The 27,557-nt window shown below is 38.9% G+C and overlaps 1 protein-coding gene across 9 annotated transcripts in view; it reads right to left on the bottom strand.

Annotated features, from left to right (window-relative positions):
- The window catches only part of FHIP1A (FHF complex subunit HOOK interacting protein 1A), a 368,975-nt gene that overhangs the window by 292,533 nt on the left and 48,885 nt on the right, over window positions 1-27,557 (bottom strand). The window contains exon 2 of one of the 9 annotated variants that reach the window (XM_072621244.1): window positions 25,646-25,767. The exons of 7 other annotated variants lie outside the window; for them this stretch is intronic. The gene's annotated coding sequence lies outside the window, so the exon portion shown is untranslated. Of the gene's footprint in view, window positions 1-125; window positions 237-25,645; window positions 25,768-27,557 lie in introns of all 9 variants that reach the window. One more of the 9 variants, XM_072621246.1, reaches the window with a different exon arrangement.

The following is a 27,557-nucleotide window of genomic DNA, read 5'->3' as shown; positions in this document are numbered from 1 at the left end:
ATGCAAAATGTGTCATGAAAAGGGGCAGCAGAGACTCAAAAGTGAAAAGGGGTAATGAGGGAAGAGAAAAGTAGGAGATATTCAACCTTCTTTACACCTCCATGCTTAAGAAAGTAACAAGGTACCTGGAAGTCAGTGTTAGAATACACCCCCAGGATTCTGGAAATTCTTCCAGCTCAACTCGATGAACATCTTGAGACCACCATCCAGGAACTGTGACAGGCTAACGACTGTCCCTAGGAAGGGAACACGTTTAAAAAGAGAGACATACAAAACAGACTGATTGATAGCCTCACCTAAGTCCCCGTGACCAAGCATCAATCTTGAGATGATCAAGGCAAAGTACCAGCCTACACCTGGGGAAATACTAGATTGCAATTCTGGATCCTCACTGGAAACACAGAGCTAAAAATTTCACTTATTTCAGATGGCTCAGCGGTATGCTGACAAGTGATAGACATATGGGCCACAGAAAACTATGAGAAGAGAACCAGTACATCTTGTGGTGAGACTAGCTGACAGAGTTCTGGTGTCATTACTACAGCAAGGTTTCTGTCACTAAAGTAAGGGTCTAGTGCATGGAAATTGTACACAAGGATAAAACATGAGCTCCTCCAGCCTTTCAGGGGCACTTTCCTCACTGTGGTTCTGCCTATCATTCTCAACCTCAAATGTCAAAACAGCCCCACCAAATCCTGAATCACAGTCACTCCATTTCCCTCCCAGCTGTGTTGGCTACAGCTCCATCTGGTTCAGAGATCCACTGGTGGGAACAGCTAACAGCCATCTATGGCTTACATGCTGTGTCAGTCCATTCCACAATAACTCCCCTTAAAACTCTTATAATTTTCCAGACCAAAATGGCCACCATTTTCCTGTACAAATTGTCTCCTCCTATCAAAACATCAGTTTCTTGATGACAGAGACAGTTTTCAGGTTTGTATTTGAAGTCCCAAGGCTTTGCATGATAACTTGGCACATAGTAAACACTAAATTTTTTCCATTCACTCAATAGTCAAGCTGCAAAAGAAACTTGTTTCAGCCCTGGAGGGGAGCCTGGGATAAAGTGGGTAGAACACACATACCAACTTCTTCTGAAGAAAAATCTCGAGCTACAGTTTAAAAGTTTACCACTTAAAAAGCAACAGTACACAGTCAAGCAACAAATCGAGACTGCATCACAACAGGGATCCGATTTTGCCAGGTGGAAAGAGCCGAAGATGTACTACAGATGCAGTAATACCTTTTCTAACTCACTGGAGATTCAAACCTCCCATGTCAAATAAGTCAGTTAAGGCAAAGTTTTAACAGCAAAGGAGAAAGGAATATCTAGGTTGGGTTTGTTGTCATAGAAGTTGGTGGTGTTCTTTCTATGCATCTTTAATTTGAAATTTAAAGTCATTTTGACAAGTCATTGGCCTTAGTTCGGAAGATGTGGGTTTGTAGATCTGATATCTATCAACTATATGATCCTAGACAAGTCAGTGAACCTCTCTGAGCCTGTTTCTTCATCTGCAAAATGGGGACATTATTACTTGCAAGGCAGATGGAAACAAAGTGCTATATAAGCAACCAAAGGACCATCATCCTACTATGTGAAGGCATTCATCTAGGCACTATAAGGAATGAAAAAACGAATAAGACAACTACATAATGGCAGAATCAAAGATCCCATGTTTTAAGGCTGGAACCAGACCTTGAGTATAGCATAATCCAACCAGTCTGGTGCCAGAGCCATAATGGAGACCATTCCAATCTGGAAGGATTTGCCAAAGTTTGTGTTCTACTAGCAGAGGCTCTGTGTCCCCATGCCTCAGCTGCTATCCACTAAACCACACTACCTTCCATGGCATCCGCATGAACACATGGATTATATAGTGAGACACTCCTTCAGCTGATAATTATTTTGACTTCAAGTATGACTTCTCCAGCCACTAGGAAGTCAGATTCTTTTGGGAAGTATCATAGTGATGCTGTAAATATTTCAAAATTGAATCGTTTTGCCATGTAAGGTAAGGCATCTACTGAACTGCTGAATCTTTTATTTGAAAGAGATTTGAAAGTTATACCTCAAGTGAAACATAAAGCCTTTTAATGCAAATACAGGGAACATAAGTTCAACCTGAGTAAGGTTTAAAAAAAGAAAGAATACAAAGTGAACCAATGCCTTTCCCAAGCAGTATGAAATCTATTAATGAGTCACCCACCACTCTAATGCTTAAGAAAACCAGTCTTGAGTCAAATAGGGGGATTTTGCCCATAAGAAAACTGGTCTTAAGCAGGGTTCATCATTGTTTTGCTAAGACTGCTGGTGAATTTGGGCACTTCTGGGTAAGTAGAGAGGCAGTCCTATGAAAGCTGGAAAGGGAGGGGAAAGGGAATGGGGGGGGGGGGAGCAGTAGATGCGATCAGACTCACTGTCATCCTCCTCCTACCCTACATCAAATCCCTTCAAAAACTTCCTATGGACAGGCATTAGCCCCTCTAGGTGATAAGATAAACCAGTCCCCACATCCAGTAACCTACCCTATTGCTACTTCTCCTTTGTTCTTGAAGAAGATCATGGCATGACTTGCAAGTGAATTGGATTTAAGTGAGGTAGGGTTGGGCAAAGTCACCAGCCTCATGTTCTCTCCTCTGGAGCCAGCTGGGTTCAGAGGCAAGATATAGATCAGGATGACTAGAGATGGCCCCCAACCTACCATTACTAGATGAAGACACCATACCCCTATTCTTCAGTAAATCTGAGCAACTGATTCTGTTGTAGGGTCAGGACCAAAGCCAGGGCAGGCAAGTCAAGCAGATATATAAGACTGTGGGGTAGGGAAAAAGAATGTGTACCTGGTAAAGAAGGAGGTCATGATGGTCATATTAGAACTACAAGAGTGAGACCTTGGAAATTCTCTGATCCAATCTCATTTTAGAGGTGATTGAGATCTACAGAAATAAGGTTGATTGGCCCAAGGTCACACAACAAGGTAGTTGTCCACATATACCCCTGGACATTTGTACAAGCCCTTCCCGTCTTGGCTGGAAACAGCTTCTTTCATATCTAAACTCCTGAATTAATCCTAATTAATTAATGAAAAAACATTTATTGTTTACTATGAGACAAGCATTATGCAAAGCTCTGGAGAAACAAATACAAATATAAATCAGGGGAGACCACTGGTATAGGGGAGTGGTTGCCATTTTGATTTGGAAAGTCACAGGAATTTTAAGTGGAACCACTGAGGAGTGCACTGACATCTTTCCAGTAGCAATAGAAGTAATGATTTAATTATAGTTCCAAAACTGGAAAGGGGGGCTGTTGAGATGATAGTTGAGGGGGTGAAGTGAAACATGGCTAAGGATTGTCATTTTAATGTAGGTACATGAGGCATTGACTAATCAAGTCAATAAGGTCCTGGAGATGGAGTTCCAGGGATGAAGGGGTTAAGTATTAGAGGGAATGCATTTTGGTTTGGAAAAATTTTCTTTTTTTAAGCTACCTTTAAGATACCACGCATTTAATGAAATCTTCTCTAAACCATCTTCAAATTAAAAGTGATTTCTCTCTCAAATTTCTCACAGGATTTGGCCTAATCTTATGTGTCATAAGGAAGGAAGAGGGTCCATGGTGGGGAAGGGAGGTCATGAAAGACAAGGAACATACAAAAAGAAAAGTCCATCAATAAAATATTTAAGAAGGGAGCCCAGACAACCATGCATACAATAACAACACTGTCGTAAAGACAAACACTCTGAAAGGCTTAACTGATCAACACACTGAACAAGCCTGATTCCAAAGGCCTCCTGATGAAACATGCTACCCACCTCCAGACGGACAGGTGATACTCAGGGTGCAGACTGAGACTTATTTTTTTTTACCATCCAACTATGGAATTTATTTTGCTAGACTATACATGTTTATAACAGCAGAGAGGGGGAGGAACATTTAAGAAGTGGGAAAAATTTTCTGTGGTCAATTAGGGTAGCTGTATTTTCCTCAATGAACTCTAATGCCCTGACTCAGAATTTCCAGCAGGATTCAGGTCTAACAGCCTCAGCCCTTTAAGCCCCTAGCACTAAATTTCTCGAGCTGGCAATTAATGGAAGTCCAGTAAACTGACTCCTGACCAATCAGGCATATCACTAATGACATAAAATGACGAGGCTGTGGCCTCCTGCCAAAATATCACAAGCGGTGAGAGTGTGACCTAAATGAACTGATATTACCTAAAGGCCAAAGCAGCCTTCTCCACATTTGGGCTTGGTTTGCCTCACAAAAAAAGGAAAAAACTTAAAATAGGAATTTTCCAATTTAAACACAAAACAGAGGATTTAGGATTTAGGATTTAGAATAGGATGCTCTGTTTGTTTTTTAAGGCGTTCCACAAGCCTCTGGAGTAAGAAATTCTTTTTATCTGCAAAGAACATAAAGACTTTTAAAATACAAGTGGTTTCCCTAACATTCCCTATAGCTTCTTCCTCTTACTGTTCTCTGCTTTGGAAAAATGCATAGGAAATCTCTTTTCTAAAATGCTTCTTTATTCCCATGAAGTTTTAACTGAGAGCCAATCTCTCTCTTCCTATGACATTTGGCTTAAATTTCGGGTGAATTTAATTTTAAAAGAAAGGTATAATTACAATAGTGACAATGAAAATTATAACTGACATTTATATAACACTAATGTTTGCTAAGCACTTTCTATTGATTCTCTCATTTTGTCTTCAGAACAACCCTGTGAAGGAAATGCTATTATTACCATCCCTACTGTAAAGATGGGGAAACTGGGGCTCAAAAAATAAAGTGACTTGCTCAGAGAATATTCAAGTAGCCAAGGACTAAGCTGAGATTTGAACCTGCAAATCCAGCTCCTTGCAACCCACCACATCTTGGTTCATGGCAATTTCATCTTTCACAGTCAGTTTCAGAATTCATATTCATCTTCATAGAATATTTAACCACAATTTCAACAGGAAATAGCTTCCTACAGTGGGAGAAAATGATACTATTCATAAAGCACCATAAAACATGCAATCTAATTGACTTAGTTTTATGTACAAATGAAATGAGAGTAATCTTAAATGCATGTGCATGGGGAAAATGATCATTTTTCTAAAGCTGGATTTCAAAGTATTTGCTGACAGCCCTGGTCACTGGTTTTTTATGATTCACTGGCATCCCAAAAGGTGCCAGTCTAAGTCGTTCTTCCTCTAGAACAAGAAAGTTAAAACTAGAGGCTCTGATTTCAAGTTAAGGAAACCATCCCTTCCCTTTCCTTCCCCCCACCCCCAACAATCTTTGCACTCCAGAAGGGCAAAGGAGATTCATGAAGCACTACTTGGAAGGAGAAATTTTAAAACAAGGAGGAAATCCTCCAATAATCCCCAAACCACTCACACACTCACTCACTCACTCACTCAGAAGACGAGGCCTAAGAGAATCTCATAGAAGACACGGGGAACACTTGAGGGCTGGCCTAACTCTGAAGCTCTGTTTCAGAAGACACCACCGCTTCAAGACTCGTACTGCTTCTATGTGTTTACCAGCGACACAAGCAAAAACAAACTCGACCAGTTTTTCTTGTTGCTTCTACGAAAGCAGCTATTTCAGACCGATGAAATGATACACAAAGAGGGTTTCCCTGGACCAGCTCACACTCTATTTTTGGTAATGCCCTGTCACACAGCCCTGCTCTCTCTTTCCAGCAGTCAGGATTAGGTTTCTTGCAGCCTAAATTTGTTACTCTTTCTCTCCCTATTTAAATGTCTCCAGACCCACAGAGGGCAAAGACTCATCTTTCCTGACTTTTTAATAGCAGGATCACAAGTTTTTGTAAAACACTTTTATTTTCTCTAAGTTAGGGAAACTTACTAGCCTATGCAGCAATTCTCTCTTTCTCTCTCTTTCTCTCTCTGTCTCTCTCTGTCTCTCTCTCTCTGTCTCTCTCTCTCTGTCTCTCTCTCTCTCTCTCTCTCTCTCTCTCTCTCTCTCTCTCTCTCTCTCTCTCTCTCTCTCTCTGTCATAAAGGATGCCTTGTTTTCTCAGGTTAATGTCCACACGCTGCTGGGTTTCAGGACACTTTGGCTCCACGCTTGGTTTCCTGGTGTGAAAAGTCATTCAGACAGAGGGTCTTTGAAAGCTGAAACATACAACTTGTCAGTGGTTTGTTTGTTTGGTTGGGCAGGTTAAACAACAGTATATTTTAGTGGTGCTCTTTAATTCAATGACAAAAGGTTTGTAAGAAATTACTGTTCCATTCCAGGGCCCTAATCTCTCTACTGAATACCTGAATCCCTAAGACATGCTAATGATCCCAAAAAGGATTCTGATTAAAAAGGCCTGGGTATATGGATAGGGAACTGGACTTGGAGTCCGAAAGACCTGGGTTAAAATCCCACCTCAGATACTTATTAGCTGTATCTGGCAAGTCAGTTAATCTTTCTGTGCCTCAGTTTCCTTATCTATAAAATGAGAGGGCTGGATTCCAAAGGTGGCCAAAGCTATATACCTACACTGATACACTGAGAGAGTCAACAAAGTGAGACACAACGACACAACGAATTAGGTCATGCAAAACTGAAAGGCTGATAACTACTTGGGCATGATGATGTCCTATGAAGCAGCTTGATCTAGTAAAAATCGCAGAATATATGGAGTCAGAAGACCTGAGTACAAATATCAACATATAAGCGTACAGCCTGTGTGACCTGGGGCAAGCTACTCACTTCAGCACTCGATTTCCTCATCTGTAAAATGAGAGGGTTGCAACATCTTACATCATATACAAGATAAAGTAAAAAATGAGTACATGATTTAGATACTATAAACAAATTAGGAGAGCAAGGAATAGTTTACCTGCCAGACCTATGGAGAATGGAAGAATTTATGAACAAACAAGAGATAGAGAACATTATGAAGTGCAAAATGGATCATTTTGATTACCTTAAAAGTTTTTGCACAGCAAAGTCAATGCAACTGAGATTAGAAGGGAAGCAGAAAACTGAGAAAAGAATTTTTACAACCAGCGTCTCTGATAAAGGCTTCATTTCTAAAATATATAGAGAACTGAACCAAATTTATAACAATACAAATCATTCCCCAACTGATAAATGGTCAAAGGATACGAACAGGAAGTTTTCAGATGAAGAAATTACAACTATCTGTAGTTATATGAAAAATGCTCTAAGTCACTATTAATTAGAAAAATGTAAATCAAAACAATTCTTAGGAACCACATCACAGCTATCAGATTGGCTAACATAACAAAATAGGAAAATGAAAATGCTGCAGAAGATGTGGGAAAATTGGAACACTAATGCACTGTTGGTGGAGTTGTGAACTAATCCAATCATTTTGGAGAACAATTTGGAACTATGCCCAAAGGGTCATCAAACTGTGCATACCCTTTGACACAGTAATACTGCTTCTAGGACTGTATCCCCAAGAGATTCTAAAAATGGAAAAAGGACCTACATTACAAAAATATTTATACTAGCTTTTTTTGTGGCGACCAAGAACTGGAAATTGAGGGGATGCCCATCAGCTGGAGAATGGCTGAAGAAGTTGTGGTATATGAATATAATGGAATATTATTGTTCTATAAGAAATGATGAGCAGGTGAACTCAGAAAAACCTGGAAAGACTTATATGAACTGATGCTGAGTGAAGAAAGCAGAACCAGGAAAACAGTATACACTGTAACAGCAACACTCTGCAATGACCAGCTTTGATAGACTTAGCTCTTCTCAGCAATGCAATGATCCAAGACAATCCCAAAAGATTCATGATTGAAAATGCCATCCACAATCAGAGATGGAGTCTGAATATAGATTGAAGCATACTATTTTTCCTTTTTTGTTGTTGTTTTTTTCTTTCTCATGGTTTTTCCCTTTGGTTCTAAGTCTTCTTTACAACATAACTGATGTGGAAACATTTATGGCCTATATCAGATTGCACACCATCTTGACTAAGAGGGAGGGGAAAGAAAGGGAGAAAATTTAAAACTCGAAATCTTATAAAAGTTAATATTGAAAACTACAAATAAATGGGGGGAAATGAAAGGGTTGCAGTAGATGTTATGCAAACTAAAGTCCCTTCTAGCTCTTAGTTCATCCATTCCTCAATCAATCAACAAGTCTTTACTAGGTGGCCAGGCACTGTGCTAGGTACTAAAGATATATTGACAAAAATGGAATAACTCCAATTCCGAAGGTGGAGCTTATATACATATATTACATAAGTGGCTATTCAGTCATACCATCTATGGGGCTGGATAGGCTAAACATAAAGGAGGGTACGAACAACTGCAAGAATGCTCTGGCAGACAGGTAGAGTCCAATGATAGACTGGAATCCTGAAAGAATGAAATGCAACATTGCCAGTGTTCGCCAAAATTCCCATTACAATGAGCTTTCATTGTACTGCCAAGTCTAGTTGTCTACTCCTACAACCCACCCTGCCTCCCCAAGAGTTTCCTGAGCTACAGTACAGTACAGTACAGAGGAACAGTAACCTTTTTTATCCCGCACACCATGGCAGCCACTTCCTTAGCATCTCATGGAAGCTTTTCCCAGGGTCTGTCAACACCATCTGAGAGCTGGTCTAGGTATGCCCTCCAATTCCATTACCCATGCCTAGCCCCAGAGCACACTGCATTCTTCCAAGGCTGGTCAATGCCAACATTTCTGAGTAGCCTAACTGTTGGGTGGTAAGATTCTTCTTTATCTAAATCAGAAATAAAAATTCTTTGGACTAAGAGCAAACTGTGTCACAAAGAGTATGAGAGCCTGAAGCTTCCTGTTATAAGCACTCATTACTGGATTTCAGAAGCATGTGGCTCTGTTCTTGGTTTCTTATACTAAAATTTATTTACACATGGGGTCTTTTCAAAGTGTCTCTCCCATTTAGGGCAGGAAATGGGATGGCAGAGATCTCTGTATTTGGAATCAAAACCCTAAGGTCATTTACTGTCTCTGCCACTTAACTACCTGTCCAGCTCTGGGCAAATGACTTAACCATTCTGGGTCTCATTTTCCTCATCTGTAAAATAAGAGAACTGGACTATATAACCTCAAAACTCCTTCTCACTCTAATTATATGAGCCTATGAACTCACAAAAAAGAAGTTAATTCTCCTTTTCCTCATGAGAATACTAGTATCTGAACAGTTTTCTACAGAGACCTGGTCAAATAAGGTTTTCACATTGCTAAAGATGGCACACAGCCTCTTGAATAACCATAAAATGGGGCAACAGCCTTCCCAAGTCACAATATGCCAGGATAATCTGATTGACAATAGGGAAACAATTATCAGTAAATTTATCTGCACTGTGCATTGTAGCCTGCTCAGTCCCAGGGTTCTCTTAACCGTTTCTCATAAAGAAAGTGTGAGACAGCAGAAAGAATATTAAACTTGAAACCAGGAAGGCTAAAGACCTAATACTACCTCTGGTATGAGTGGGATGACCGTATAGAAATTCTTTCATCTCTGTGCCTCAATTTCATCAGTCATAAAATGGGAATCCTAAAACCTGAAGTCCCTCTAAGAAGTAGTAGACAGAATGCTAACCTTGACTCCACAAAGACCCAAGTTCAAACTTTGGATCTGACCAGGGACAATTTATTTCACACCCTTGAGATTCAGTTTCCTCAGCTGGGTAGAAAAGTGGAAAGAGGACTGACTTGAAGTCAGGATTTCAAATCCTGTTTTAGATACTTCCTAGCCCTGTGACCCTAGGCAAGTCACTTAATCTCTCTGTGCCTCAGTTTCCTCAACTATAAAATGGAAATAATAGCACCTTCCTCACAGATGTTGTGAGAATCAAGTAAGTTAGTAAATATAAAAAACTTTGCAGACACTAAAGCATTATATAAACGGAGCTATTATTATCTTTTTAAAAAGTATGTGTATATATAGATATATATATCTGTATATGAAATCAAGAATTAGTTATTAATATGTGTATATAGATATATATCTGTATATGAAATCAAGAATTAGTTATTAATATGTGTATATATATATATATATCTGTATATGAAATCAAGAATTAGTTATTAAACTCTTACTACATACCAGATACTGAGTTAGGTGTTAGGATTAAAAAGTCAAAAATTAAAAAATTCCATCTTACATTCTATTGGGGGGGTGCATCAATAAATGGAAAGATGAATGAATGCAACATATACCAAATATAGAGCTGTAATAGATGAATTCAAAACCTTATGGGAAGGGGACAGAGTCCATATCATCCCCACTATCCTGGATCCTCTTAGAGAACTGTCCCAATGAAACTTTCAGGAAGCTTACAGAATATGAACTGGCATTCTCATTACTTTTTATTAAAATACAAAACTTATACAACATAAGACAACGATCATAGAATAGTGAATTACCCCAGATCAAATATCAGATGAAAACTAGAATAACAGCAAAAATAGTAGCAGCAACTGCAACTGAACAAGTCCCAAAGGTTCCAGCAACAGTCCAACTCACTACTTCTTATTCCCAGATGGCAACAAAAAAGGCAGAGCAGAAAGGGATGGAGGAAATTTCATCAAGGGTTCACAATGAACATACCGCTTCCTTAAAGCACAGAAAACCAGAACAGTGACTGCCAAAGACAATTCCACATCTATCAGTGGTAGTGTCATGACTGTCAATCACTAGGGTCTTAAAATCATATAACAGACGAGGAAAAGGTCCATTCTGGCACATATTTCCTCTAATTGACTTCACACCCACCAATTTACTATTAACATATTCAAAGTCTTCATTAAAAGATAACCTGGAAAAATGTTGCTGGCAGATTCTGCCTTGCTTGGTATAATAAGATAGCCCCACCTTCTGTCCAAGGCCCAGCATGTATTCCTTTGTAAGCCCTCAGTTCCAAGCTACAACATGGATGAAAGCACGGAAGACTGGACAAGAGGAGACAGATCTCTTCCTAGTGCTCCTCATTTGTTGATTAATTATGTGTTGCATTGTATTCTCTCTATAATTTATTGTGTATGCCTTGCTTCCTTAACTATGCTGCCAGCTCCCCCAACAACAAAAGCTATGTCTTGTATGTCATTTGTATCCCCCAGCATGCCCAAAATTGTGCCTCAAACGTTAACAGGATATATGGACGTGATTGTAGAAAACTGAAAACAAATAAATTAATTAATTAAAAAAAACATTAACAGGCATTCACATATATGACTGACTGTACTCTTTCCCTCTAGATCAGAGAAAGAGAAAGCTCCTATTTTCCTCTTCTACCCTGCCTGTGTTCAGTCACTATATTGAGTTTCTTTTCAAACTTACAGAGAATAATGGCTCTCTGTAATTCTGTCTAAATGCTTTAACACTTTCAGCTATAATGCAAGTAGGCTATTCAGAAGACCATAGGATCATAGATTTAGAGCTGGAAAAGGACCTTAGAAACCTCCTAGTCCAGCTTCATTCAATAGATGAGGAAAGTGAGGCAGACAGAGGTTAAGTGACTAGCCCAGGGTCACACTACTGTCTGAGACAAGTTCCAAACCCAGGTTTTTCTGACTTCAAGTCCAAGGCTACATATATCTACTGAGGCACCATGCTGGCCTTTCTGAGAGTTCTCCTAGATAGGATGGCTTTATCACAATGCCTCCTTACACAGAGTTGGAAGGAATCTCAGATGCCAGCTAGTCCAGCCAAAGCTAAAACAAAGATGTCTTCCCATCAAGGGCTTATTCAGCTTTTTTGGCAATGACCACCAGAGACAGGGAACCCACTGCCTCTCCACATAGCCCACTTTACTTTTTTGGGGAAGAGGAGGCACTTGAGTTTAAGTGACTTGTCCAGGATCACAGAGCTAGTACAGTGACAGAGTCACATTACGAGTACATGTCTGATGCTGGATTTGAACTCACATCATCCTGACTCCAGGGCCAGTGCTATATAGCTGCCTCCTACCACTCCACTTTTAGAAAACTCAAATCATTGGGTAATTTTTCCTTCAAGCCTACTACATTCACTTCTCTGCCACGCCTCTTCCTCCTTTGACTTTTGCTTCTGTCTTCTGAGGCCAAACAAAATAAATCCAATCCCTCTTTCACTAGGCAGCCTATTAAAAATTTGCAGACAGCTATCATATTCCACCACCACCAAGTCTCCTCTTCTAAAGGTCAAACAAAAGAACAACGAAAAAAGCTTTTATTTAGCTCTTACGAAGTCAAGCACTGGGCTAAATCAACCATCCTTAATTAACAAACTACTATTTAAGTGGAGAGCCACTGCAGCACCATGGATTGAGGCAAGCTAGAAAGACTTGGCTTCCAATTCTACTTCTGAAACAAAATGGCCCCTTTTGAGAAAGTCACTTTACCTCTGAGCGCTTCAGGCAAATATCTCAGATTTTTACATTCCTTGCAGATGATCATCTATGATGACATTCACTGGTAAAGGAAGTTTCCTCACAAGGATTTCTCTGTAGCAATGGAATTACAAGTCCAGGGCCAATCTTTATCCCTTGAATACAAAAGAACACTTTGATGGCAAGTCTTATCCGCTAAACACAATCTCTACCCATCAAGCATTGTACATGAATGAGGGGGAGAGAATGGGGAGATGAAGATTTCAATCATGTAAACTGTGCAGAGCAGAGAGGGGAAGGACATTCCGGTCCCTCCCCCTTCAGTCTAGCAAAATCCACATTTTCTAAACTATGTCTTTGATTATGGTATTCCTTCCTCCCAGAATGCCACTGGCAGATGGCACAATGGATACAGCACTGGACCTGTAGTCAATCAATCAACATTTACTAAGCACCTGCTATGTTCCAGGCACTGTGCTAAGAGCTGGGAGGAAGGAAGACAAGAATTCAAACCCAGCCTTGGACACTTTGTAGCTTATTAATGTGACCATAGGCAAGTCACTTAACAGCTGCCTGTCTCAGTATCCTCAATTGCAAATGGGGATGATAACCCCCATGTTGTCCCATGATTGCTGTGAAAATCAAAAGAGACAATTTTTGTAAAGCATCTATTAGCACAGTGACTGGTAATACACGCTTGTGCTCTTCCTCCTTTCTTCCTTTCCCAACAACTATGGGCATTTTTTCTAACTTCTAAGGTCCATCTTAAATGCTGCCTCTTCCATGAAGCCTTCCTCCATCTATAGTTGCACTTCACATTTCCAAAAACATTTTATTTCTATGTCTCTCATAGCACCTACCTCATTACCCGATGTTTCTATATGACCTTGCATCAGAGATATTAACGTACATTTCTTTAATCCCTTATTAGATTAGTAACATGGCACAGTGGCTGGAGATGGAATAAGAGTCAGAGAAGTGGGTTCAGATCCCAGCTTTGCTACTGATCAGCTCTGTGACTCTCTGCTTCCGATTCCCTTTGTATAAAATGATGAGATTAAATTAAGTGAGCTCTAACATCCTTTCCAACTCCAAATCCTAAGATCCTATTATAAAGTTCATAAGGGAAAGAACCATGCCTAATCCACTTTGTTATCCCCCACAGCACAATGTCTTACAGACAGGAAACACTCCTTCTACAAAAAAAAGTCTCAAAAGAATACTTATTTTTTAAAAACTAACATTCAAAGTTCTAATTCCAAGTAGGAGTTAAGAAGCATGGCATGGTGACACCTTACAGAAGAAGCATTCTTCCAACTAGAGGTACCGCTCAAGTCAAGCTGTGCTATCATTTGTAAGCTCTGAAAATCAATATGCCAGGTCTGGTTAACAAAGTGTTCTAAAGAGGTTTTATAAAGTAATGTAACAGGTTCTCAAATGAAACAGACTGTCAATCCTTATTTGAAAAATCCTTTGGCAGGGAATTAAGCTAGGCAGAAATGGTTATCTTTGGGACTGATGAAATGCTTCTAGGAGGAAAAACAAACAGATGTTTAACCCCTGGCCTGAACAACTAAGCTTTATCGTCACTTTGTACTAGCTTTTTGACTTTGATGGAAGGTATATAAGGTATATAAGAATCAGAAACAAAATGGGGGTCCATTGACTAGGGAATGACTCACCAAACTATGGTACACATACACGTAATGGAATAATATTGTACAACATGAAAATGAGGAATGAGGAATTCAGAGAAACATGGGGAAACTGTGTGAAGTGATAGAGAGTGAAATAAATATGACAAGAAGTGTGAGGTACTGCTTGCCTTCTCAGGGGGAGGGTCTGGGGGAAGAGAGAAAATTTGGAACTAAAATTTTTTTAAAATGAATGTTATTTTAAAAAATATAATTCAAAAAAGGAGGGGGGAAATATGAGAGACAGTGTGGTATAATGGATAGACAGCTAACCTTCAGTCAAAAAGACTTCCCTTCTCTGACACATAGCAGCTGTGTGACCTCGGGAAAGTCACTTAATTTCTCAGTGCCAGCTCTCCAAGACTCTAAGTTGCAGAACAGATGCCAATCTGCTCTTGAGCTCCCTACACAGGTATACTCAAAAACAAAGTAAAACATGCACAGGGGCAGCTAGGTGGTACAGTGGATAGAGCACCAGTGCAGGAGTCAGGAGGACCTGAGTTCAAAACTCCTCTCAGACACTTGATACTCACTAGCTGTGTGACCTTGGGCAAGTCACTTAACCCCAATTGCCTCATCCTGGGTCATCTCCAGTCAGCCTGATGAATATCTGGTCACTGGATTCAGATGGCTATGGAGGAGAAGTGAGACTGGTGACCTGCAAGCCCTCCTTCACTCAAAACAAAGTCAAGTGCAAGTCATGTCATCATTTTTCTGATGGCATGGTCTTCTTCGGCAATGAAGGATGAACACACAACATATACAGTGGCCACAGTAATGCATATGAAGACATTACAAAGATGATAAATTCTTGAGTATATGAAAAAGAAGTAATGATTGTGGAAAACAGACAATGAATTTGCATCCCTCCTCTTCACAAAGAGGTGAATGATTGCTGGGTCAAGGACCAGATAGAATTTTTTATTATTATTTGTATTTTTTATCCAGGAGGCAATTTAGGAGGCAGTTCTGGAAAGGACAAGGATAAAAAAGCAAACAGCATTAAAAAATCTTTTATTTTTTTAAGAAAAAAATAAAATGAAATAAAATGCTTTAATCATCACTGAGCATGAGTCAAGGAGGTTTACTCTTCAAAGGACACTAGTGTTGGGTGTCCATTTCTTTGGATACAGAGTTTATCACTTTCAGGGCTCTATGTAGGACAGGCAGTGAGTATGCCATTTTGCATTGCCCAGAGGAACACAGGAGAGACTAGTAGCCCCAGTCCTTCTGCTAAATCCCCCGGAATTCTGGACCAATTATAGGGACCCAACACCAGCTTTCCACAAACACAGGTGTCCAAGCTTTCCCCTAGCCACTTGCCATACTAAAATGGCAGGTAAGTTTATCACTCTTCTCCAGGCTACAATATTCGTGCTACCCAAGTGGCTGTAGCTGCATGTGTCTCCTTGTAGGTGTGTGTGTTATGTTTTTTTAATGTGCTAACAAAGAACTGTTCATTGATAGGAAAGGAGCAAGAAGAGGTCACATGTTGAACCACACAAGAACAAAACAGCAAAGAATTTTCCTTGAAGGGCAACTTGGGAAATCATACAATCATATATTTAACCTTAAATGAGTACATCCAACTAACACGTGAAAAACCTTAGCAGAGGGATCTTTTTCTCAATCCACACCACTGTACAGGGCATGCCTTGGTGGCCTCTTCACCATGTCATCCAAGAGGAGTTTTGAGATCAAGAGGTCTTTTGCCAAAATGCTAAAAGCAAAATATTCCTTCCCTCAATGAAGTCCCATGAAAACTGGCAATAAAATAAGGTGCAACTCATAAAGAAGACACTGAAATGAACCAATATGAGCTTATAGAGAACAGTCAACGTGGTGATGCACATATATATCCTGTACCAACTCAAGGTACCTTAGCATGTCACCCCTGAAAAGAAGTCAATGCTGTTACTAGAAAAGAATGAATGGAAAAATATTTAATAGGCTCTTATTTATATGCCAAGTACTAGGACTACAAAGAAAAAAGCAAGACAGTCTCATCTCTCCAGAATCTCACATTCTAATTAGTGGAGAGGATGTACAAAGGAGATTTCAACTTCCTGGAAGATGATAAGGCCAAATGGCAATTAGGATCCAACAGGAAATGCAAAAAGATAGGTAGTAACACCTGATAGGTCTTGATTAGCCATCATCCCTGACTACAAGAAGGAAGGAGTAGGTCCATTGGTCAGAACACAATGGAGCTCTGGGTTACCTCGGACAAAGGTAGGGATGAGAGGGTGAGGATCAGCCCTTGACCAAGACTGAGTCTCCTGTACCTGATAGGGGCTGGAAGACTGAAAGGTAGCCTCTTCAAGGAATACTTTACCAGGGAAGGAGGTCTCCCTAGTGATGATTAGTGTCTCATACATTGGTTGGAAGCTATTTGTCCTTGAAGGGGCTGATTCTACCATTGTGCTTTTGCTTGTTGCATTATTAGGTTCCATAATAAATGGTGCTGCTATTGCTGTTGAATCATTTTCAGTCATGTCTGACTGTGACTCCATTTGGGGCTTTCTTAGTAAAGATACTGGAGAGGTTTATCATTTGCTTTTCTGGCTCATTTTCTGGATGAGGAAACTGAGGCAAGCAAGGTTAAGTGACTTGCTCAGAGTCACACAGCTAGTAGTGTCTGAGGCTGTATTTGAACTCAGGTCTTCCTAACTCCAGGGCCAGTGCCCTATCCACTCCACCAATACATGCATAAAATTTTAAAATAATTTTTTTAAAACCTCAGGAGAAAGTGAGTAACAAATCAATGAACTAGAGAGTCAGAGTTGGAAGAGAACTTAAAAGTCAGTTAGCCCAAAACCGTGATTTTCCATACAAATTAACTGCTTGAGTGATATACCCAAGGTCACAAAGGTATTAAAGGTATTCTGAACTCAGAACCCCAAGAACAAATGAAGAGCTATTTTTTTTAAATGTCAGATTCTTGGCACTTGACTCCACATGTGGAAGCCTCCCTCCCTTCCCCACATAAGCTCTACGAGCAACTATTTTATGGTTGTCTTTGTATCAAGATGTCTAGCACAATGTCTAGTGCACAGTAGGTGATTAATACGTGCTTGCTGATTATGCTGATAAGAGAAACAGATCTGAAAGTATCAGAATGCTAAAGATATTGTGTTCCTGAATGCTTCTCATTTGGGAATCTAGCCTAGGATGCACTGGAACAGAGTTCATATTTGCTTGCTCTACTCTAGAGTTCAAATCATACCCTTCCTGCACACATACCACCCATGGTCCTCCCTCAGAAATTCCACCTTATTATAGATTCAGCAACCTACAAAGTTCATAGCATGAAAAATAACCAACGGGCAGCTAGAAATGACCACCTGAAAACATGCTCCAAACCACTAATAATAAGAAAAATGCAAATTAAAACCTCTCTTGAGGTTTTTACTTCACACCTTGAAAGTGGCAAACACAACAATAAATGGGAACAATCAATGGTGGTGGCAAGTGTGAGAGGACAGGCCCAAAAGTATGTTGTCAGTGCTGGGAGCTGGTCCAGTCACTCTGTGTATCAACTGAAAAACGCGTTACAAAAGTGACTAAAGAGCCCCAAACCTCTGAGGAAGGCACAGCGGAGAAGACACCGCAAGGATATTAAAGACAGAAACAACCCAAACATGCCAAAATATTCATGGCAGCAAGCTTTGAGATATTAAAGAAATGGCGATAAAGTGGATGCTTACACACTGGGGAAATTGCTTTTTTAAAATGTCGTATACATGTACAACAAAACATTTACTATGCGCTAGGAACTGAGAGAAGCAAAGGAAGATCTGTATGAACTGACACAAAGTGAAATAAGGAGAAATCAAAGGTCATCATACACAATGATTTTGTTGTCTTTCAGTCATGTCCAACTTTTCATGACAACATCTGGAGTTTTCTTGGCAGAGATACCAGAGTGGTTGGCCATTTCCTTCTCCAGCTCATTTTACAGATAAGGAAACTGAGGCAAACAGGGTTAAATGACTTGCTGAGAATCACACAGCTAATAAGTCTTTGAGGCTGGATTTGAACTCAGGAAGATGAGTCTTCCTGACTCCAATCCTGTACTCTATCCACTGTGCCACCTAGTTGCTCCACATAATGGATTAGAGTAATGTAAAAGAGAAGATCACTTTAAAAAAAGCTGACGTCTGAGTAAAAATCAATGACAATCCTAGAAAACAGAACATGAATCATAACTCCCTACTCACAACAGAGAGGAGGGAAACAAATAGATCAGGATGTGCTCTCAGATATGATGATCAAGATGCTTTTGTTTGTTTTCATTGGTTACAAAAGAAGGTTTGATCTGACTTTTTATACACACACACACACACACACACACACACAAAGTGATACAAGAACAGAAGGCATTAATAGAATTTCTTTCAGAGAAAAAAAGAAAGAAAAATAACCAAGGGCAAGCACCAGCCAATAGAAGAATTTCATACTGCCACAACTTCTACTTTGCTTTATGGAATTTGTAATCCATAGGTCTGAGTTCACAATCAATGGAACTGAGCTAAGTCACTAATGCCAAACAATCCAAGGATATTCTCTGCCTCATGAGTAATTCATCAATATCCTCATAAATATATGAACAAACCTAAAACTGAGGGGGTAGGGAGGCAACATGATACAAGGACACAAAGCAGCACAAGATTTTCTTTAAGGGAAAGAAAGAAAAATAGCCAAAGGCAGGCACCAGCACCAGCCAATAGAAAACATTTCTCTTACTGCAACTTCTGCTTTTCTTTATGGAATTATATACCCACAAGCCTCAGGGTTCGCAGTCACTAGGGCTGAGCTAAGTCACTCATGCCAAAGAATCCACGGGTGTTCTCCCTCTTGTGAGTATTATCCTTATAATACACAAACAAACCTGAGAATCCCTGTCTTTGCCAAAGTTTTTCTTTAATGTTTTACTGGTGTTTTGTGTTTTCTACATTACAAGCATTTTCCAACATACTCCTCACATTGAATTCACCTTTGTCAAGACGGAAAATGGTTCAACAAAACTGATCCAACAAAGCAAGGGCATAGGACATCATTTGCAACAACATTATACCTTCATAGCCTTCCATTTCTAGTAGGGTACACTGTGTTTCCTCACCAGTTCTCTAGGATCAAGACTGGTTATTGAATTTAATCTGAGTTGAACTACCTTTTAAAGTAATATTCATGTATTTTATTTTCAACACTGTGCATATCATCACATCCATTCTTGTTTCTTCAATCTTTGTTAGTTCTTGCAACTCTTCACATGTCACTATTAATTGCTTATGTCTTAATATACAGTAATATACCATTACATTCAACAGCGCAAGAGATGGTCACTCTCATTGTTTCTAGTTTTTTCCTTCTGTGTTTTACAAACTGCCAATGGTGAAAAAGCATCTGTCGCCATTAAAAGTCAGTCAGACTATGTGCCGTAAGAAACGATTTGTGTGACGAATCAAGCATGGAAAGATCTACATGAACTAATGCAGAGTGAAGTAGGCAGAGCCAAGAAAAAAACATAAACAACAGCTGCCACAATGTAAATGGAAAGAACGACCACAACAAAGGAACGTGGCAAAATTAGAAAGAACAAGCAAGGATCCCAAAAAGAGCTATGAGAAGACTTTCCCAGCCACAGGAGGGTCTAAAATGTTGTATGCTGTACAAATTTTCACACTTTTTTGATGTGTTCATTGATGGTGCTGATTTTTTTTTCCTCTTTTCTTGTCTTTGAAAAAATACAGATTGTTACATGGGATGACTCTCTGAGAAGGGAAAGTGAAAAATACTGGGGAAAATATGGTGATATAAAAAAACCAATAAAAACTTCTTTTTAAAGTTAATCAGACCACCACACAATATCTCCTCCTACTTCATAATTTCCTCCTTTATTTTGGGGGACAGAAAAATAAAACCAGATTAGGATCTCAGAGGTAACAATCCGTGTCTTCCAGAAGGAATAGCAGGTTTTCAGAGAAGATGAGATTCTAGAGCCTGGTTTTTTTCACTTACTTGAACTGCAGAAAAGGTTAGTTTATTTTATCCTGCACTGTATTATCAGTTCAGTATCTACTCAGAAGGAAGTCACTACTTCCTACAGTTTTGAGGTCCTCCCCTCTCAACTAAATAGTGGTCATTATGAGCCCTCCAAGTCAGTGAGGTTGAGCTCCTAACTGTGATGTTATACATAGTGCTGTTCTGTTATTAAAAGGCAGAATTAAAAGATCATTCCTTCTTTAACAATCATCCAATAAAAATTTATTTATACCCACAAGGCACTGTGGTAAGATATATGGAGAATAAAACGATGGCTAAAGCATGACTCTTTCAACATATTTTACAGCCCAGCAAGGAAGAAAGCCTGGAGGATGGGGAAGAGAACTGGGAAGAAAGGAAAGAAGAGAGGGGAATGAGGAGGAGGAAGGGAAACAGGCAAGGGGAGAGGGAAAGTAGGGAAAAGAAGTAGGGAGGGAAGGTAGGAAAGGGAAGAAAAGAGAAAAGGAAAGAAGAGAGGGAAGGGGGGAGAGACAGAGATTCAAGAATAGGAGTGGGACAGGGGAAAGATGAAACTCAAGCAGGGTAACCACCACAGAGCTAAAACTAGGAAGGAGTTTTTAAAAGGGGATAAGAACCCTAGTAGCCTGGATAACCTGAATCTTCCTTTGATTAAGAAGCCAAGATCCTAAGCCAAGCTGGACAAGAATGAATTCTTTATAAACAAGAAGCAAAAGAATGAATCAAAAGACGCCTGGGGAATAAAAAGCAAAGAAGAAGGGAGGTAGGGAAAGGGTGGTAGAAGAAAGGAAAGGAGGAAAGGAGAGAGAGAAAAGAAGGGAGGAGAGAGAGAAGGAAGAGAAGAGAGGGAAGAGAGGAGGGGAAAGGAAGAAGAGAAAGGGGTACAGAGGAGAAGGAAATGGGGAGGGGGAAGAGAAAAGGTGGAAGAAAGGAGAGGAGAAAAGAAAAAGGAGGAGGGAAAATGAGAAAAAGAATAAAAAAAGAAAAGGGAAGAGCAGAGGGAAGAAGGGAGGGGGAAAAAAGAGGGAAGAGGAAAGAGGAGAGAAGGAGAAGAAGAGTGAATGGAGGATGATAACTGATGTTTATATGTTACCTTAAGGGTATATAAGGCATTTTATACTTGTTATCTGATTTGATCCTCACAACTACCCAATGAACTAAGGGCTAATACATTATTATTCCCATTTTACAGATAAGCAATAATTTCATCAAAAAGAATGATAATAATGAAACAACATGCCAAAATTTATGGGATGCAGCCAAAGTAGTTCTTACAGGGAATTTTATATCTCTAAATGCTCACATGAATAAAATAGAGAAAGAGGAGATCAATGAATTGGGCATGCAATTTTAAAAAGCTAGAAAAAAATTAAAAATTCTCAATTAGATACTAAATTAGAAATTCTGGAAAATCAAAGAAGAGGTTAATAAAATTGAAAGTAAGAAAACTATTAAAATAATAAATAAAAACTAAGAGTTCATTTTATGAAAAAACAATAAAACAGATACACCTTTGGCTGATTTGATTTAAAAGAAGAAAGAAGAAAACCAAATTCCCAATATCAAAAATGAAAAGGGTGAGAATTCACCACCAATGAAGAAATTAAAGAAATAATTAGGAACTTTTTTGCCCAACTGTATGCCAAAAAATCTGACAATCCAAGTAAACAGATGAATATTTACAAAAGTATAAATTGCACAGGTAAACATAAAAGGAAATAAAATACTTAGCTCCCATTTTAGAAAAAGAAATTGAACAAGTCATCAATGAAATACCTAAGAAAAAATCTTTAGGGCCAGATGGATTTACAAGTGGATTCTGCCAAACATTTAAAGAACAATGAATTCCAATACTATATAAACTATTTGGAAAAATAGGCAGAATACTACCAAATTCCTTTTGTGACGCCAATATTGTGCTAATGCCTAAATCAGGAAGAGCCAAAACAGAGAAAGAAAACCATAGACTAATTTTCCTAATGAACATTGATGCAAAAATTTTAAATAAAACATTAGCAAAGATATTATAGCAATTTATCACCAGGATAATACACTGAGAGTAGGTGAGATTTATACTAGGAATTCAGGGCTGATTCAATACTAGGAAAACTATCAATATAGTTGACTATATCAATAATAAAATCAACAGAAATCATACGATTATCTCAACAGATAAAGACAAAACTTTTGACAAAATATAGCACCTACTAAAAACACTAAAAAGTATAGGAATAAATGGAGTTTTCCTTAAAATGATAAGCATTATCTGTCTAAAACCATTTGCAAGCCTTGTATGTAATGGAGATAAGCTAGAAGCATTCCCAATAAGATCAGGGATGAAACAAGGATGCCTATTATCACCACTAATACTCAATATTGTACCATTTCACACATGAGGAAACTGAGGCTCTAGGCTTACCCAACAGGTGCCTGATGAAAGTACAAATGCAGGTCTTCCTGGCTTCAAGGCTAGCACTTTACCCACTATATCTCACCTTCTTCCAACAGTATACAAACAACTTACAACACAGAAAGAGCTATAAAAATTCAAATAAGGAAGAAAGAAGACTAAATTGTGGAGATAGTCTCACATTTCTGGACTCAGCCCATGCGTGGATTTGCTTTGTATGATTATGCAAATTTATTAGAAGTGTTCTCTTTTTGTTTTTGGTTGCTTGTTTTTTTTTTTTCAATTGGAGGAGGGGTGGGGTTTGGAAGGGAGAAGAGGGCTAGGCAAAAAGTTACTCAAAAGAAATGAAAGAGGGTCATTGAAGTATTTAAAGGAAAACATCTACAAGAGAAGGAAGTTCACCAGAAGGAAACCATACATAAGGGATTTGCAACAAAACCCAGAGGAGGTAGCTTTGGGCTATGATTTTTAAGATAAGTATGACTTTAATTGGTGGAGATGGAGAGGGGACATTCTAGAAGAGAAGAAGAGCCAGAACAAAATCATAGAGATGAGGAAAAAAGTAGACTTGGGTTTAACCTATCATTTAGGAAACACAATTAAAATTTCTAGTATCTCACATCACTAGATGAAAGAATTATTTTCCAGTTCCTTCATGATGACTGAAGTGAAGCTTCTTGCAAAATCACATATGTACTTGCAAAATCCTTTGAGATTCTGTGACAAAAGGTTCAATATTTATGGCTATTAAAACAGTTGATTTCTAAACATTCTTAAGTGGCCATATGACAGATCAAGGATCTCACATTAGACTTTGTGAATAAACAAAAATAAGGCAAAGTAAAAATAAATAAAAATAACGGCTTGGGACTAAAGTTGCTTCTAAAGAGGAGCCAGTATAGTATTGTGTCATGTTGGTGATAGCTTTGTAAGGGCCATGTGGAATAACCAAGTAGACCATTATGGGGTCTCATGAGCATAGGTACGACTAGTCAAGAATCCATGTCTTACTTCTCTTGCCAGGCCCATCTGGGTCCTGACGCGGTCCAATGGGACCTCAGGCCACAGCCTGGGATTCATTCTCAAATACCTTAAGCTAATAAACTAATTTATTACTAATTTATTCCACTCATCCCCCTTCTCCTCCATGCTTCACCAAGACTGGAGGCAACTATGGGCTCTCTCAGCCTCCATGGATCTTACCAACCTGGAAAGACTTCTAGTGCATGCCTGCTTATAAATTCTATGTCTATTGACCAAGGATCAATGCCAAGTTGGCCATAGGATTTCTTTTTACTGTAATGTAGCAGTTCTGATACAGTAGAAGAAGAAACCTAGAGTTGGAGTCAGAGGACTTGGTCTTTAGTTCCATCTACACCACTTACTGGGGCAGCTTGTGGTTCAGTGGATAGAGTGCTGAACCTGAAGTCAGGAGATTCAGCTTGAATTTAAATTCAACCTCAGACAATTACTAGCTGGCTGACCCTGAGCAAGTCACTTAACCTTGTTTGCTTCAGTTTCCCCATCTGTAAAATGAACTGGGCAAGTAAATGACAAAGCATGCCAGTATCTTTGCCAAGAAAACCCCAGAAGGAGTCACAATGAGTCAGACAGGACTGAAGTGACTGAACGACAACATGTCACTTAGTACCTAGTTGTTATTGGGCTTTCACTTAACCCGGCTGGGCCTCAGTTTCCTCTTTTGTAAAATTAGGGGGCTGACAAGACTCACTCTAAGCAGGCTTTCAATTCTAAATCCTCTGTCATAAGAAAGTAAAAGACAAATACATTATTAGGAATCATGAAAGAAGCCTCCCCGCTTTTATGGATTAGTTTACTAGGAGTGTATCTTATATAGCCTTACATTCAAAGTAAAATATAAACAGTCTGCTTCATTGTTATTTAAGACTGCAAAGTAACAATATATTATGGGCTGAAGAGAATGTGGATAGAAATACTGTCCCTAGGCAGAGAAGCTTCAGTCAACTGGAATAAGTAGTCCAAAGAGGAGCTACTTGTCATTATCATTGTTTTAAGGAGTGTGCAACTACTCAGTTCATCAAGACCACAAGAACTCGCTTCTCTAACAGAGCTATTTCCTGGGTTGGCATTTTAGCAAATCAAGCATTTGAAATAATGTGGCAGCTCTATCTTAACCAAAAGATGTAATTTCAGAGAATCCTCTTACATCCTCTTCATAGGAGGAGGCTGGGGAGAGAAAGAAAATCAGTCTTGCATAAAATATAGTCTATGTATTTCCTTTTTAAAAAGAGGCCACTAGAGTTAGCTTCAGCTGAAGTATTGGACTGAATGAAAAGAGAATATATATATGGTAATTAGATCCTTTCAACCTATCTGAAACATAACTAGGACTTTATGTACATGGCTTCAGGGGAAAGGGTGGGGGGAACGGGGAAGGGTGAATGACTAGAGGGAGCAAGAGAAGGAAGAGAGATGGGAGGAAAGGGGAAAAGAAAGGGAGGAGGAAGGGAGGAAGCACCCAAGACAATGGGCAGAGAAAACACCTGTATTTAGAGAGGTAGCAGAGACCTTAGGGATGCTCCAAGGCTGCTGCAGAGAAGCCCATTCACACCCCTACTCCTTCCAGAAAGGAGCCATCTGGCAGCTTCATACTTTAACTAATTATTCTTGATAAACAGATACTGAAACCAGTTGTTTCTTCACACCTGAGAGCTAAAAAGCCTGACTGCTGGAGCAGTAAATCTTACAGTACACAGGGAACTGCTCTTGGGGAAGGGACTGAATATGGGGGAGAGGGGGGTGGCCAACTCCTCCCAAATCCTCAAAATATAATGTTGATTATGTTTCCCAAGAATCAATGATGAAGCATTCTACCCACTTCCTGACAGAACTAGAGGACTCGATGCAGAATATTTTTGAATACGGCCAATTCCTGAATTCGTTTTGCTTGATTCTACATATTTGTTAAGAGAATTTTTTTTACCCCCAGTGGAGAAGAAGTGGGAGGAAGAGAAACTAGATTTTTGTTTATTGAAAAAATAAAATAAAAATTTTAACTATAATGTTAGGGTAGAAGGCACCTTGGAGATCATTTAGTCTAACTCCTTCATTTTACAAAGGAGGAAAATGAAACCCCAGAGAAAGGAAGTGAGTTTCTCAAGGACATAAAGGAAGGTTTATTAAGAGATATAATGAGAGAACATAATTACCATCCATTCTCTTCTTACAGAAAATGAGAATGAGTTGAGGAAGTGATCAATGAAGCCCAAATCTCATCAATTCATTGGAGCTACAAGGAACCTTGAAGACCACCTTATTCAACGCCCTCATTCTAAAGAAGAGAAAACAGAGGCTCAGAGTGAGTTTTGGAGAGGCAACTTTGAATCAAGGTCTCTTGAATTACTCCCCAGGACTCTTGGAGGCAAATTACTAAAATCTGAAAAGGAAGGAAAAGTCTCCTCTGAAAAAGAGGCGAAGACCTCCTTTTTGGTACTGCACTACTTAAAGCACCCTCACCATCACCAAGTTTGTGATACCACAAAGAACTCCTAGGCCTATAATAAATGAAAGAGAGAGATTCAGAGAATCCCGGGAAGAATTATATGAATGGAGGCAAAGTAAAATAAGCAGAACTAGCATAATAATGTATTCAGTAACAACAAAAATTTAAAAAACTTGATCAATGAAATGACAATCACAACTCCACAGGACCAAATATAACACACACCCACTCCTGACAGAGAGCTGACAGTCCCAGGATGTAGAATGAGGCAGGAATCTTCTGAAACAGCTAATAAGTGGATTTTCTTTGTTTGACTATTCACATTGGTTACAAAAGTTGTGCTTTTCCTTTTTTTTAAATGGAGGAGGGTACTGTGCAGAATTTTTTTAGAAAAAATGTTCCAGACATGAATTAATAGAGTGAAGTTCTTTTTTAAATATTGCAAATATATGTATAATCAGTTATGTTGTTTAAATATGAGCTTTAGCAAACTATATTTTTAAATCTGTTTTGAAAAGAAGCAAATAGTAATCTACAAGACTGTGATGTTACAGTTGTTAGGAAAGGCAATCATAATTTTAGAAAAATTGGCTTAACTGATTTTTTTAAATAAGATATAGAATGATATTGAGGTGGTACTGAGGTGTCAGAACCAAGATGCATCCACAAAATGTTTTTAAAAGAAAAAAAGGAGCTCCTACACCTGGAAAAGCATTCCCCCCCAACAAGGGTCACTTGTTCAGTCAACCATCACTTATTTAACCACCTAACTATGCACCAGACATTGTGCTAAAGTGCTGGGGATATTTTAAAAAGGACAAAAAACCCACAATGCTTGCTCTCAAATACTTCGCTTTCTAGTAGGATAGGGGAAACAAAACACGAACAATTGTGACATTTATTCATACACATATATATATACATATTGACACAAATAGATATATTATATATATACACACATATACATACAGATAGATATATTTATTTTTATATATACACATACACATAGACATATACAATATACATATATGCTATATATTAATATTATATTGGCTATATAATTGTATTAATCATTATAAATTAATAGTGATATATAGTATGTAACAACACATTATAACTATGTATTGTATGCTATACATACATCATATTGTGTTACGTAATATACATATAATAAATTGGGGGGCTAGTCTCAGAGGGAAGACTATCCCCGATTCATCATATATAAGATCCAAAGACTAAAGAGGATTAGGAAAGACTTCTTACAAAACGCAGGACTCTAGTTGAGTCCTAAAGAAAGCCAGCAATGCCAGGAGGCAGAGATTAGTAGAAAGAGCTTTCCAGTCATGGGGTACAGACAATAAAAATGTTCATATTGAACAAGTGAGTATCTTGTAGCCCACAAAGGAGATGGGACAGAAGAGGCCCATGTCACTGGATCCAAACAATTTAATAGCTGAGTTAGGGATAAACAGAAGAGACCTGAGGCAAGGTGACCAACTAGCAGCTATTGTAAAAATTTAGGGGTGAGGTGACAAGGGCCTATACCAGGACAGTAACAATGTCAGAGGAGAGAAAGGACATGTATAAGAGATGGGGAGAAGGTAGACTCATCAGTTTGT

This window comes from Notamacropus eugenii, chromosome 6 (genome assembly GCF_028372415.1).
Source record: "Notamacropus eugenii isolate mMacEug1 chromosome 6, mMacEug1.pri_v2, whole genome shotgun sequence".
In the NCBI taxonomy this organism is placed as follows: domain Eukaryota; kingdom Metazoa; phylum Chordata; class Mammalia; order Diprotodontia; family Macropodidae; genus Notamacropus; species Notamacropus eugenii.
This window is presented reverse-complemented; position numbering and strand designations above follow the sequence as displayed.